This window comes from Staurois parvus, unplaced genomic scaffold (genome assembly GCF_062004578.1).
Source record: "Staurois parvus isolate SC_StPar_1 unplaced genomic scaffold, SC_StPar_1.0 ptg000030l, whole genome shotgun sequence".
Taxonomy (NCBI): Eukaryota; Metazoa; Chordata; class Amphibia; order Anura; family Ranidae; genus Staurois; species Staurois parvus.
Window position 1 is genome coordinate 8858481 of NW_028317826.1, and position 13243 is coordinate 8871723.

Below are 13243 nucleotides of genomic sequence, written 5' to 3' on the forward strand. Positions count from 1 at the left end.
GTAAGTACTACCTGTGGCATGGGATGAGGAGGTTCCATGTATGTGTAGGGGACATGGGGGGGTAAGTACTACCTGTGGCATGGGATGAGGAGGTTCCATGTATGTGTAGGGGACACGGGGGGGGGTAAGTGCCACCTGCAGATAATTATACAATTAGTTTCCTGTTCTTTTAATTCATCTTGAAGCTCATTATAATACAATTTTGATAAATGACATCATTAATTCTACATAATAGTGTTTGAACTTTTGTGTTTGATAATAATCTGTTCATTGGAAAGTCTCATTTTGTAAAATAAACAAAGTGTGTTATTTTTCCTTTTTTAGGTCAATTAAGAAAAAGCAAACCATTGACCCGATCTTCCCTGTTTTTATTCCATATTTAGATTCTGTTTTTGAAGTGGTTGTAAACCCTTACATATACCCAGTGATACACAGAGATGAAACAAATCCTCCTACATACGTTGTATTTGTTTATCTGCAGCTCCCTCTTCTCTACAGCTGTTCATAGTGCAGAATTAATAAAGCTTGTTTGAGATTTCAGAAAACAGGGGGCATGGAGCTGAAGTTACTCTTCAGAGCTCAGTGAGAAGAGCTGTGAGAGCTGATTGTAGGGAAGGGAAGGGACCCCCCCCCTTCACACAGAACACAAGAACAGAGCTGAGGCTGTCAATCATAGGCTGTGTGCTGAAGCTCTCTCCCCATCACCATTTTTGTATTGGTGTCAGGAACACCTGTCAGAAGTAACTCAGAAGTGGTCATTTCTGGCAGTAGAACCATTTTATGAATTTCAGCGATTTCTCAAACAAAAAAAGAAACTAAGCAAATTAGCAAAAAGCAGAAGTTATTTAGGGGCACTGAAGGGTTATTTTTGTATTTTTTTTTTGGTTGAGAACTTTATATATTTTTGCTGAAAGATTTGATCAATGACTTATTTTTATCCTGTAACCGTATGTGCTAAACTCAACCCCCCCCCCCCCCCATTGTGGCACCGTTATTTTTTGCTCCTGTAGTTCATCTGCGGCCATTCCGGGTTCTACAACCACCTTCGCTTGTCTATGTCAGTCACTTGGGTTGAATGTTACCTTTTCCTGACTTGTCCAGGCTGTGATTGATATCCCTTCTTATAATGCAAATATTTGATGAATTTGGGTGTTTTCTCAGAACATGTTTCAAAGTAGTAAAAAGGAAATGAAATAAAATAGGAAAAAGCAGAAGTTTTTTGGGGGGAATGAAGGTTATTTTTGGACCGTGAGAGCAATTTTATGTAGGGGGGTTTCAAGACTCAAAGTCCCATTGATAAGTGGCGTATCCCAGTATTTCTTGACGTTGTTTCAGTCGCGGCTCCCTTTAAAACTATGCAGAATGTCGGCATCTCAGTGTAAAAATGTACTGTAAGTGTTATTTATCAATGTGACATCCATGCCTGGGATGATGCAGACAACCACCTTGATGATATGAACTTCACAGTTCCCCCATCACATCAGAGACCCCCATCACATCAGAGACCCCCATCACATCAGGGTTCCCAAATCAAGTCAGAAGTTATCCCATCACATCAGAGTCACCTTTTCACATCAGAGACCCCCATCATGTCAGAAGTCCCTCTATCACATCAGAGTCACCGCTTTTCATCAGAGACCCCCATCACATAAGAGTGCCCCCATCATGTCATATGTCCCCCCCTATCACACCCCTGCCCTCATCTCATCAGAGTCACCCCTTCACATCAGAGAACCCCATTATATCAGAATTCCCCAATCATGTCAAATGCCCCCTCATCACATCAAAGTCACTCCTTCACATCTGAAACCCCCCCCAATCTCATCAGAGTCACCCCTTCACATCAGAGACCCTCTCCATCTCATCATAGTCACTTCTTCACATCAAGGGACCCCCCCCCATCTCATAAGAGTCATCCCTTCACATCAGAGACCCCCAATATATCAGAATTCCCCAATCATGTCAAATGCCCCCTCATCACATCAAAGTCACCCCTTCACACCTGAGACCCCCCCCATCTCATCAGAGACCCTCTCCATCTCATCATAGTCACTTATTCACATCTGAGACCCCCTCCCCATCTCATCATAGTCACCCCTTCACATCAGAGACCCCCAATATATCAGAATTCCCCAATCATGTCAAATGCCCCCTCATCACATCAAAGTCACCCCTTCCTTAATGCTAGAGGTCCCTGTCATGTCAGGGCCCCCCATACATCAGAGGCCCCCTATTCACAAGAGCCCCCATCAAAGCATTGTCACTCTTGTGCATAAAAGACCCCCTATACATGAATACCCCATCACGCAGCCCTCCCAATCAGAGAACCCCTCCCAGTCACACAGTCCCCTCTTCACTTCAGAGCCCTACCTTTTTGCTCCAGTAGCACAGCCGAGAGCAGAAAGTGGAGGAGACTGACTTCCATCTTCTCCTGAAAGCTGGGGGTGGCCCTGCATGGTGCCTGCCATAGGTCAGAGTCATGGTTTGCTGGCAGGCTGGCTGCCACCACCATAATAATGAATGGTGCCGTGCATCCTGGCCCTAGAGTGCCATTGGTTGTTATTGGGCTGGTGGCCAGTTCATCTGCACCATGACAGCTTATGACACTGATCCAGGACAAAGTGGGTCCAATGTTTGTGACATCCTGGGGAGCCCAGATGGCACCCTGGGTGCCAAACACTGGTACAGTATATCATAAATAGGCAACATGGGTTTAAAAGCCTGTAAAGATGTATTCACTCATGAAACAATCAAACCCCAAACAAGAAAAATGGTATACCAGATCTTTACTTTACAAATGAAGAAGCAATATATATTTTTAAATAGTACTGAGTCCTCCTTTGAGATTGCTAACTGATATCACTGTCCAAATAGACAATTTGTCAGACTGTCACCATCTCCCTCCTCATCTTTTCTGACTGTTTTTCACTACTGGTAGCATGAGGCGATACCAGGAACCTACAGAGGTTGCACAGGCAGTCCAGTTCCTCCAGGATGGCACATGAATACGTTCCATTGCCAGAAGGTTTGCTTTGTCTCCCAGCACAGTCTCAAGAGCATAGAGGCACCATAGAGCTCGATTGGCATTTGCCATTGAACACCAGAATTGGCAGGTCTGCCACTGGCGCCCTGTGCTTTTCACAGATGAGAGCAGGTTCACCCTGTGATAGATGTGAAAGGGCCTGGAGAAGCCGTGGAGAACATTATGCTGCCTGTAACATCGTTCAACATGACCATCTTGGTGGTGTGTCAGTGATGGTCTGGGGAAGCATATCCATGGAGGGACGCACAGACCTCTACAGGTTAGACAATGGCACCCTGACTGCCATTTGGTATTGGCATGCAATCCTTGGACCCATTGTCAGACCCTACGCTGGTGCAGTGGGTCCTGGCTTCCTCCTGGTGCACGACAATGCCCGGCATCATGTGGTGAGGGTATGCAGGCAGTTCCTGGAGGATGAAGGAATTGATGGCATTGAATGGCCCCCATGCTCACCTGACCTAAATCCAATATAAAACTTCTGGGTTATCATGTTTCGGTCCATCTGACGCCGCCAGGTTGCACCTCAGACTGTCCAGGAGCTCAGTAATGCCCTGGTCGAGATCTGGGAGGAAATACACCTGGACACCATCATCGGCTCATTAGAAGCATGCCCTGACGTTGTCAGGCATACATACGAGCACGTGGGGGCCATACAAACTACTGAGGACCGTTTCGAGTTGCTGCAATGAAATTTTAGCAAAATGGACTAGCCTGCTGCATCATTTTTTCACTTTAATTTTCAGGGTATCTTTGAATTCAGTCCTCTGTAGGTCGATCATTTTCATTTCCATCAAACGATGGGGCATCCTTACGTTCCTAACACATTACCTAGTCCATGTCAATATAGATATCCAGCATGATATTTTTCTCCATTGAGAACTGACGTGTTTTCAAAGTGTAACTTTCATTTTTTTGAGCAGTGTATATGCGTCAGACCCCTCCTGGCACTTCTGCTATTTGCTCTTGTACGCCTGGGCCTCTTTGAAGTGAACCTGTGTTTGTCCATGCAGGACACAGCAACATGTTCACTTTGGCTTCATACATATGGCTGTACAAGAGCCGTACATCGTGACGTCACCACCTCACCCCTCCAGTTGTCCAATCATAGAACACATTGCATTCATTCAGAAAATGCAAAGCATTCTCTGAATGGTGCCCATGCTAAGTGACTTACCTCCTGTGTTCACAATGCATAAGGCTGGATACCCTGAATGGGACCCAGAAGAAAGTGGGGTACTGGTGTGTACTTCAGTGATTTCCACCTTCTAGGAGGATTGTCCAGGTAATGTATGCATAGATACACTGATCCAAGCTGGAACTTTGTATAAAATAGCAATACCTGGAATCCTATTTAAAAGAGAAGTATTGGAAACTTTTTTTTTACATCATACTTACAGTACGTAGGTGTACCTAGAAAGTGCAGAACAAACTGCAGTCCTGTGATCCATAGGTGAAGTGCAGCCAAAAGAGCTTTGGCTGTAGTTCTCCTTTAACCACCTGAAGACCAAGCCTATTCTGACACTTCTCTCCAACATCTAAAAATCTGTAATGTTTGCCAGAAAAATAACTAGAATCACCAGATATTTTCTATATTTTGAAACCGAAGCCCTAGAGAATAAAATGGTGGTTGTTGCAATTGTTTATGTCACACAGTATTTACACAGAGGTTTTTTGGAAACATTTTTTTTTAGTAATGCCCATGTTGAGGGTTAGGTCCCAAAAAAATTTTAATTCGGAAACCGTAATGAGTTTCCCTGCGAATGGTCTGGCAAGGTTTGAATTTGGGTTGGCGGCGATAAATGTTTGTGCATATAAAATGCTTTGTTCCACAGTCAATGCATACAGATCTTCTGTGAAAAACAGCTGCAAAAAATAAAGGGGAGTAGTTAAATTTGCAATTTCCACCTGAATTCCAGGTTGGGTAGGGAATGGGGGAAGTACGGGTGCTGCAGAATTTGTGGGCTGCCAATCTGGATTTGCAAGCACGTCTGGAAGGATACTAGGGGCTCTACGGGCCTGTGTGCAAATCCCGGGCTAATCCCGTTAACGCTGCATTTTTTGGGGATGCTTTACTAATGTGAATGCTGGTTAAGTGCTGATCTGATCAAAGATGTTGATCCGTTCAGACACTATACTAACAATGGAGGTTTGTGTATGAGCGTGTTCCTGGCAATCAAGGGGTTAAATGTGATGACTGGTGTACTGATGGGCAATCTGATGCTATCTGGGAGGGGCGTGAAAACCACAGGAGTACAAATCACGTGTGTGTATATATATGTGATTTTGCACACCTGTGCCGCCCTGTAGCAGTATTTCTGCTATAGGGCGGTCAGGAAGCGGCTACATAAGCGGTTTGTGTTATGGTGCTACATCACTTTAACTGACAATTGCACGGTCATGCAACGCTGCACCAAAATGAAATTTACATCCTTTTTCCCCCCATGAATTGGGCTTTCTTTCGGTAGTATTGATCGCCTGTGCATTTTTTGTGTTTTGCGTTATAAAAAAAAAACAACAATTTTGAGAAAAAAAAACAATATTTTGGACTCTTTGCTATAAAACATGTCTAGTAAAAAAATTAAAATCAAATTTCATCATACATTTATGCCAAAATGTATTCTGCGACATGTCTTTGCTAAAACAAAATTCCAATACGTGTAAATTAATTGGTTTACGTGAAAGTTATAGCGTTTACAAATGGCGGTACAGAACTGAATTTTTTTTTTGTATACTAATAATAGTGGCAATCAGTAACTTATGGCGGCAATCAGTGACCTATGGCGGGACTGCGGCGGACATTCTGACACTGGGGGGGAAATGACTTGGGGTCACTGACATCCCCAGTGACACCAATACAGTGATCAGTGCAAAAAAAAAGCACTGACACTGTAGTAATGGCACTGGGGAGGAAGGGGTTAACATTTTTAGGCATTCAAAGCGTTAACTGTGTGAAGGGAGTGTTTTAGTAGTGGGCGGGGGGGGGGGGGGGTGTTCTTCACAGGAACACACTGTCCTGGAAAGCTAAGCTCTGCTCTCCGGAACAGTGTGCTGAAAACTGACAGGGAGCAGAGCTGCATTGAAAACACTGCAGCTGTGCTTCGTGTCAGTGTTTGTCGGTAATTGCCGGGATCCGGTGGCTAATCACCGGCCGGGACCCAGTAATTGACACCCGCGGCCGCGATCGGTGCCGCGGGCAGGGCGGTCGCACACGCTCCTTACCATGTAAACAGGATGATGTTTATAAACGTCATCGTGCCTACAGGGGCCACTTTGCCGCAGTAAATGTACTGTGGGCGGTCCCCTGGTGGTTAAGCAGGCATGTCGCCGATCCCAAATAAATGGACAACCTTGACTTGCCCTCATGTGGAGGCGCCTCTGTGAAGGATTTGGAAAACATTTCAGGCTTTTTTCTGCCTGGCCAAGTGCATGACACGCCGAGAACGAGACGGTCCGTTTGTGTCTCCCCGTTACCAACAACTGTCCTCAGATGCAGCGAACATACTAATCAGAGAACGCCGTAGGTCTTATGTCTGAAGCCCCGAAATACCGATCCATTCGTGCTCTCTAGCAATCAATTGGGAGAAATTCTCTGCGGTTCTCTAGGCTGGTGATGGGAGCTGCTCGGCGGCAGCTATCTGGGATCACAGCTATTACCTGGGACACAGTAAAAACTCCCATAGACTGTAATGACATCTGGCAGATGAGGTCTGGGAATGCATACAACTCGGGGATTACCTGGACCATTTCTTTTTAATATGAAGACGCAGGAAAGTCATATCGCTGAAATTCAGAGATCGCAGGAGGGAGGGGTCAGAGGGACGTGGAATTAGTTAGAAACAGTCTATTATTGGATTTGGAGAAATACGCTATTTATTGTAGACTGGATCCTTTTCACTTTCATGATAATTAAAGGAAAGTTGTACGGAGTTTCTCTAAAATTGCAAGTCACCTGATTGTTCTACTGATCTGTTGCCTTCAGTACTCTGAACTTTTATGCAGATCAGGGATTCTAATTTTAAAGTGGAACTAAACTGTATCTGAGCACCATAAACTGAGAGTGCGATTTCATCCATTTTTAATATTCACCGCAAACCCCCCCCATCCATCTATGTCTCCGTGCTTTATTTTGTTGAGAAATCAGTTTGAAAAACACCTTTTTAGATTTCCAGCTGTGGCCATCTTGAATAAGTGCAGAAGATTCATGTAGCTTCTACTTCCTGGAATCCATCTGCCGTTAGCTCAGGCATGCAGACAGGAGGATGTGCTTGGGTGAGAAAGTCCCCACTCCTCGCCTCCAGATGAAAGGAAAAAAATGCCCATGAAGACTCCTGGGATCTATGACATCATAATGGCCCAGAAACCGGAAGCAACTCAAGAAATGTGAACAAAAAAGTTTAACACAAGTAAATAGAATATACCTTCCTATCTATCTAGCAGTAAAAGGATTAAAAATAGGAAATGTTGATTAAGAGAGAGAGGTTAACTTCACTTTAAATTCGGGCTAAAGTTTTATTTGCAAAAATGCAGTCTGCATCTCTTGTATGATGTCCACAGTCTCTGACCATCTCTTGTATCATGTCCACAGTCTCTGACCATTTCTTGTATCATATCCACAGTCTCTGACCATCTCTTGTATCCTGTCCACAGTCTCTGACCATTTCTTGTATCATGTCCACAGTCTCTGATCATCTCTTGTATGATGTCCACAGTCTCTGACCATTTCTTGTATCATGGCCACAGTCTCTGACCATTTCTTGTATCATGTCCACAGTCTCTGACCATCTCTTGTATCCTGTCCACAGTCTCTGACCATTTCTTGTATCATGTCCACAGTCTCTGATCATCTCTTGTATCATGTCCACAGTCTCTGACCATCTCTTGTATCCTGTCCACAGTCTCTGACCATTTCTTGTATCATGTCCACAGTCTCTGATCATCTCTTGTATCATGTCCACAGTCTCTGATCATCTCTTGTATCATGTCCACAGTCTCTGACCATCTCTTGTATGATGTCCACAGTCTCTAACCATCTCTTGTATCATGTCCACAGTCTCTGACCATCTCTTGTATCATGTCCACAGTCTCTGACCATCTCTTGTGTCATGTCCGCAGTCTCTAGTCATCTCTTGTATCATGTCCACATTCTCTGACCATCTCTTGTATCTTGTCTGCAGTCTCTGACCATCTTTTTTATCATGTCTGCAGTCTCTGACCATCTCACAGCCACCCCCTGACAACAAAACAAGAGGTCTTTAAATAATCTTTGTCATTTTACCAGCTTGACCTCCATGGTCCTGTCACATATTAATAAATGGCGGCCTTGCCTATTCCTGAGACAGGACCTTGGAGCTTACAGCTAAAATCCATAGCCCACTTTTACTTAAAGCAGAACTCTGGCCAAAATCTTCATTACATGTCCTTGCTGATTTCCTACCTTCACTGAATATGTCTTCCATCTTCTGGTTCATTCAGTAGTTGCTGTGAAATAATCTTTTCATTTTCAAGTCAAACCGTTAATGTTCCTTGGTTTCCTGTTTGTAAGAGCGGTGGCTGCTATGCCACTGGTCTTGGCACATCCCTTCTGTAGTTCTTTCTCCAGGAAGCAGTGATGTAATTCAGCCCCACTTGCAGTGGTGGGCAGACCGAGACTCTCAGACACATTTAACATGTGCAGGCCTAGTGTACCCGCCCACATTCATTACAATTCCCTGTGGTTGATGGGAACTGTAGTTTCCTTTTACTGCAGAGAGAGGAGAGGATATGATGTAATCCCGGCTGTTACTCCTCCTCCTTGGTACAGAAGATACTGTTATCTTTTGAATTACAGAGATGAGGTCATGAAATTTCAATTAGACTTTTCTCCTAAATGGTAAAGATTTTGAACATTTTATTATCTGTTTAGTGTTTTGTGTAGGGTGGTGTACTAATGGGTGATTTTTATGCCTATCCCGGAGTTCTTCTTTAAGTGTGGCCTTTTTAAAATGTCAAGGACTGCACTTGAGGCTCTTCGTATTAAGCAAGTTGACCACCACCGGAATAAATGGGTCCGCATGGAGTAACTACTTCAAGTGTTTGTTCACCTTCTCATTCTGTTCATTTTTTCTGGAAAGGTGAACCAACCCTTTAAGGAGCCTGTAGCAGCAATCAGTCTGGTAGGATTGCACATTGCTCCATCCATGTGTGCTATGATCCATTGCTTTGGAATACCGATAGCTATTGGTGGAGCTCACCACCAAGCAAACCATCGTAACCGAGATGGTGAATGCATCTGGCCATACACCAGGATGTTCGTTTGAAAATGTTCTCTTTGGGTGTTGATTTGAATTTCCAAAGAGTAGTGGGTTCAAATCAATGTTTGTTTTCAAATGTAGTGATGAGAAAATTCGAAGGAGCAGGATGGAAGATTGCTTTAAATAAATTACCTTCTAACAGAGAATGCGGATTTTGTTCAGGAAATTACATTTCGTTCCAAAACTGAGTGTTAAAAGGAAGAGAAATTTTGAAGTCGGATGTTCGCACGGTCAACACATGTACAAAGGATTTGCAGATGAAAGTTTGAAAATCTACTAGTGTATAGCCAGCTTTACTGCTCTCCAGCCAACCAGGTTGGATGGGTTGACTGCCTTCTTCCTCATCTCAAACAATGGTTCTTCCCACCACGCTGGCTATCATGTCGCTGCAGGATGCCTGGACCACCATTTCCAAATATATATATAAAAAAATGCCTTCAGTTAGGACTGCGATCTCTTCTACAGGAGGAGGGATGCCCGTCCCCCTCCCCCACCACCAATTCCTTTCCTGGGCTCTCTCATTCCATTGGGGATCCTGGGACCGCTCCAACTGGCAGCACCGACTTCAATACACACAGAGAAAGGAGCTGATGTAGTTCCTCCCTCTCTGTGGGATCACAAAGTGGAAGCGACAAGGATTTTGTCAATTTTGGTTCTGGTTCTGTGTTTACTGGGCAGTTGCCGACCAGCTACTGAGCAGATCCATATGTGTCTGATCAGCTGCATTGGAGGCCAGAGGAGAGATTTTATAGAGCCAGATGTCTCCATAAAGAGGACCTGTCATAGCCCATGCTGTCACAAGGGATGTTGTACATCCCTTGTGACAGCAATAAAGTTGATTTATAAAAAAAAAAGTTAAAAAGTTAAAAAAAAGTTTAAAATAAAATAAATTATTAAACAAATGTTTTAAAGTGCCCCCCCCCCCCGTGTTAATGTGCAAATACATACACATACCTAAGTCCAGCACACATATGTAAATGGTGATCACACCACAGATGTGAGGTATCAACACGAACGTCAGAACAAGAACAATAATTCCAGCACCAGACCTCCTGCATCACTCTAAACTAGTAACCTGTAGAGGCTTTTAAAGTGTCACCTGTGGAGATTTTTAGGTACCGTAGTTTGTAGATGTTCCACGAGTGTACTGCACAGTCTATTCCAAATCAAAACAAAAAGAAAAATGTTTCAGATTTGTTATTACTTTCCAAAAAGTGAAGAAAAAGGAATATTTGGCTGTTCAAAAAAAAAAACATGACTTGTTGAAGTATTTGGATATGTTCAATCTGATCCATGATCCCTGGTATGCGATAAATAGGCCCAACACCGTAGTATGAGACATATCCCCATATCATGATGCTTGCACCACCATGCTTCACTGTCTTCACAGTGTACTGTGGCTTGAATTCAGTGTTTGGGGGTCGTCTGACAAACTGTCTGCAGCAGATCCAAAAAGAACAATCTTGCTTTCATCAGTCCACAAAATGTTGCGCCATTTCTCTTTTGCCAGTCAATATGTTCTTTGGTAAATTGTAACCTCTTCACCAGTCATTTTTCCAACAATGGGACTTGCGGGGGCTTCTTGCAAAAATCTTGGCTTCACGTAGGCATCTTCTAATTGTAACAGTCCTCACAGGGAACTTTACACCTTCTTTCATCTTCCTGGAGCTGATCATTGGCTGTGTCTTTGCCATTTTGGCTATTATTCGATCCATTCAAATGGCAGTTTTCTGTTTACTTTCACGTTTTGGTTTCCATTTTACAGCATTTGAGATCATTTTAGCTGAGCAGCCTATCAGTTTCTGCACTTATTTATATATTTTCTCCTCTCCAATGAGCTTTTTAATCAAAGTACGCTGTTTTTCTACACTTTGTCTGGAATGACCCGTTACTCAGATTTTTAGAGATATATTATATATAGAGGTATATCCCTTTCAGCAACACTGGCTATATCCATATGAACGTCCAACCTCCAGGAGACACAATATACCGGGCAGAAAACAAACCTTCCTCACAAATTCAGTATTCAGTGTCTCTCCAAAGAAAAGCCAAAGGGATCTGCAATAATGTTCTGCCATAAAAAATGTTCTTTATTAAAACCCGACCGGTACTTACATAATAGGAAGAAAGAAGAGCGCACAATCATACAAAACGCACTCATATCTACATCTCATTGGTTTCTTTGTATTCCCACAGATGGGGTGCCCAGTTTTTATTTCTGGGGCCTGTTTGTTGCCACCTTAGGCAGACTGTAATGGTTATTATATGTGATTTATTTTGTTATTATATACAGTACATGTTGTTCCTTAAAGCAGTTAGGGTGGATACTGTCATCTCTAGGTGCATGGAGTACACTCACAGTCCTAGAAAGCTGTACTCTAAATACATATATGAGAAATGTTTTTCCTGTCAGAAGATTTTTATTTCTGTTCATCCATTGCTGGGATTTACACAGCTCTGCCAGACAGCACAGCCAAGCAGACAAGACTACTTACAGATAGGAAAAACAGTGGTGTCCTCTGTTCACCCCCAACCGTCTGATTGGATGGTGAAACAACAGCAGCAGACTGATTAGGTCATCTCTCTGATCTCTTCTCCTATCAGTATGTTCTATGTTGGTACATGTGCATGCAGCACACCTGATTGGCTCTCGGTTCTGCCCCTTCTTCTTCCAGTGCTGCTGCATAGTAAGAGGCTGAAACCAAATCAATTTCAGGCACTTCCACTAGTGGCATTAAAACACACATTTCAAAATTTATTAAGCCCTTCCTGTCGGATGTATGTATATATGTGGCAGTACAGAGATTGGCCGTATTCTGTGCCTCCACGTACACGCATACCTGTTTTGTGTTGGCAGCATGCCCCCAGCACTCTGAGAGTACCGTCACTGACAATTGGAAGCTGGTAGGATGGGCTTCCAATTATCTAATCATCCAATCACAGTGATCACATGGTGCGGAAGCTGAGCAAGCAGGTAACGATGCTTCGGTGTTACTATCTCTTAAAAGGCTGGGAAGAAGGGGTTAATGAATACAGAGTTCCATTGGTTTGTGTCTGTTATATCTGTCTGGAGATTAGTCCAAAGATGTACAGTTTTTATTCAACTGTGTGTGGCAAAATATCCTAAAAATCCAGAGCTATGAACAGGGGATTATAAGAAGATCCTGGGATTTCCCGCTGTAAACGCATGTGTTCTGTATTGCAGACATCTAGAACTGCATTCACCTGATGCCAAGCATACTGCGGTGCTGCGAGCAAAAGATCCTGCGGCGGCCCAGACCTGGTTCAACGCAATTCATGGGGCGGTGACGGAACTTCTTCCCAAGGTGATGGCCGAAGTCCAAACTCAGCTGAGAAAAAACGGAATCTCTGGAAGTCATGAAATTCGGCACATGGGCTGGCTAGCAGAAAAGGTCAGTTTGTTGTGTCTTTGGCTTTATATTGTTTATCTCACGAGCTAAATGACCACAAAAATGTCTCATCTGAAGTCCCTTTAACCCTTTTCCGCCTACTCCGGTGTCCTTGTACAAAGTTCTGAGTGCCTGGGGGGCGGGAAGATTTTCGATCATGTGACTACTGTGTTTGGCTGTCATAGTGGTCACATGATCAGGAGTCGTTCCACTGGCTATGGATTATTAGTGAGGGCCGAGAGCTGTCTTTGACAGCCCAGTGTCTGTGCTGGGAGCTTGCAGTGAGCTTGTTCTCAGCACAGAAACATTGGCTGCCCAACAACGCACATGTGTGGGTGTTAAAGCCTGCCCTTGTGGCTGCAAATATGTGTAATTTGGGTGACAACAGGTTAAAGTGGAACTTAACCCCCCCAGGTTTAATTTTACTTTAAACCCCCTCCTACCTTGTGTGCTGGGGTGAACTTAAATAACATACCCAGCCATCAACTGCAGCATTGCCC

General features: G+C 43.7%; 1 long non-coding RNA gene across 1 annotated transcript in view; it reads left to right on the forward strand.

Moving 5' to 3' along the window:
• The window catches only part of LOC149470869 (uncharacterized), a 124592-nt gene extending 111961 nt beyond the window's left edge, over nucleotides 1-12631 (forward strand). The window contains exon 3 of the long non-coding RNA XR_016307827.1: nucleotides 12539-12631. This is a non-coding gene — a long non-coding RNA (uncharacterized LOC149470869). The remainder of the gene's footprint in view (nucleotides 1-12538) is intronic.
• Nucleotides 12632-13243: the final 612 nt, after the last annotated feature.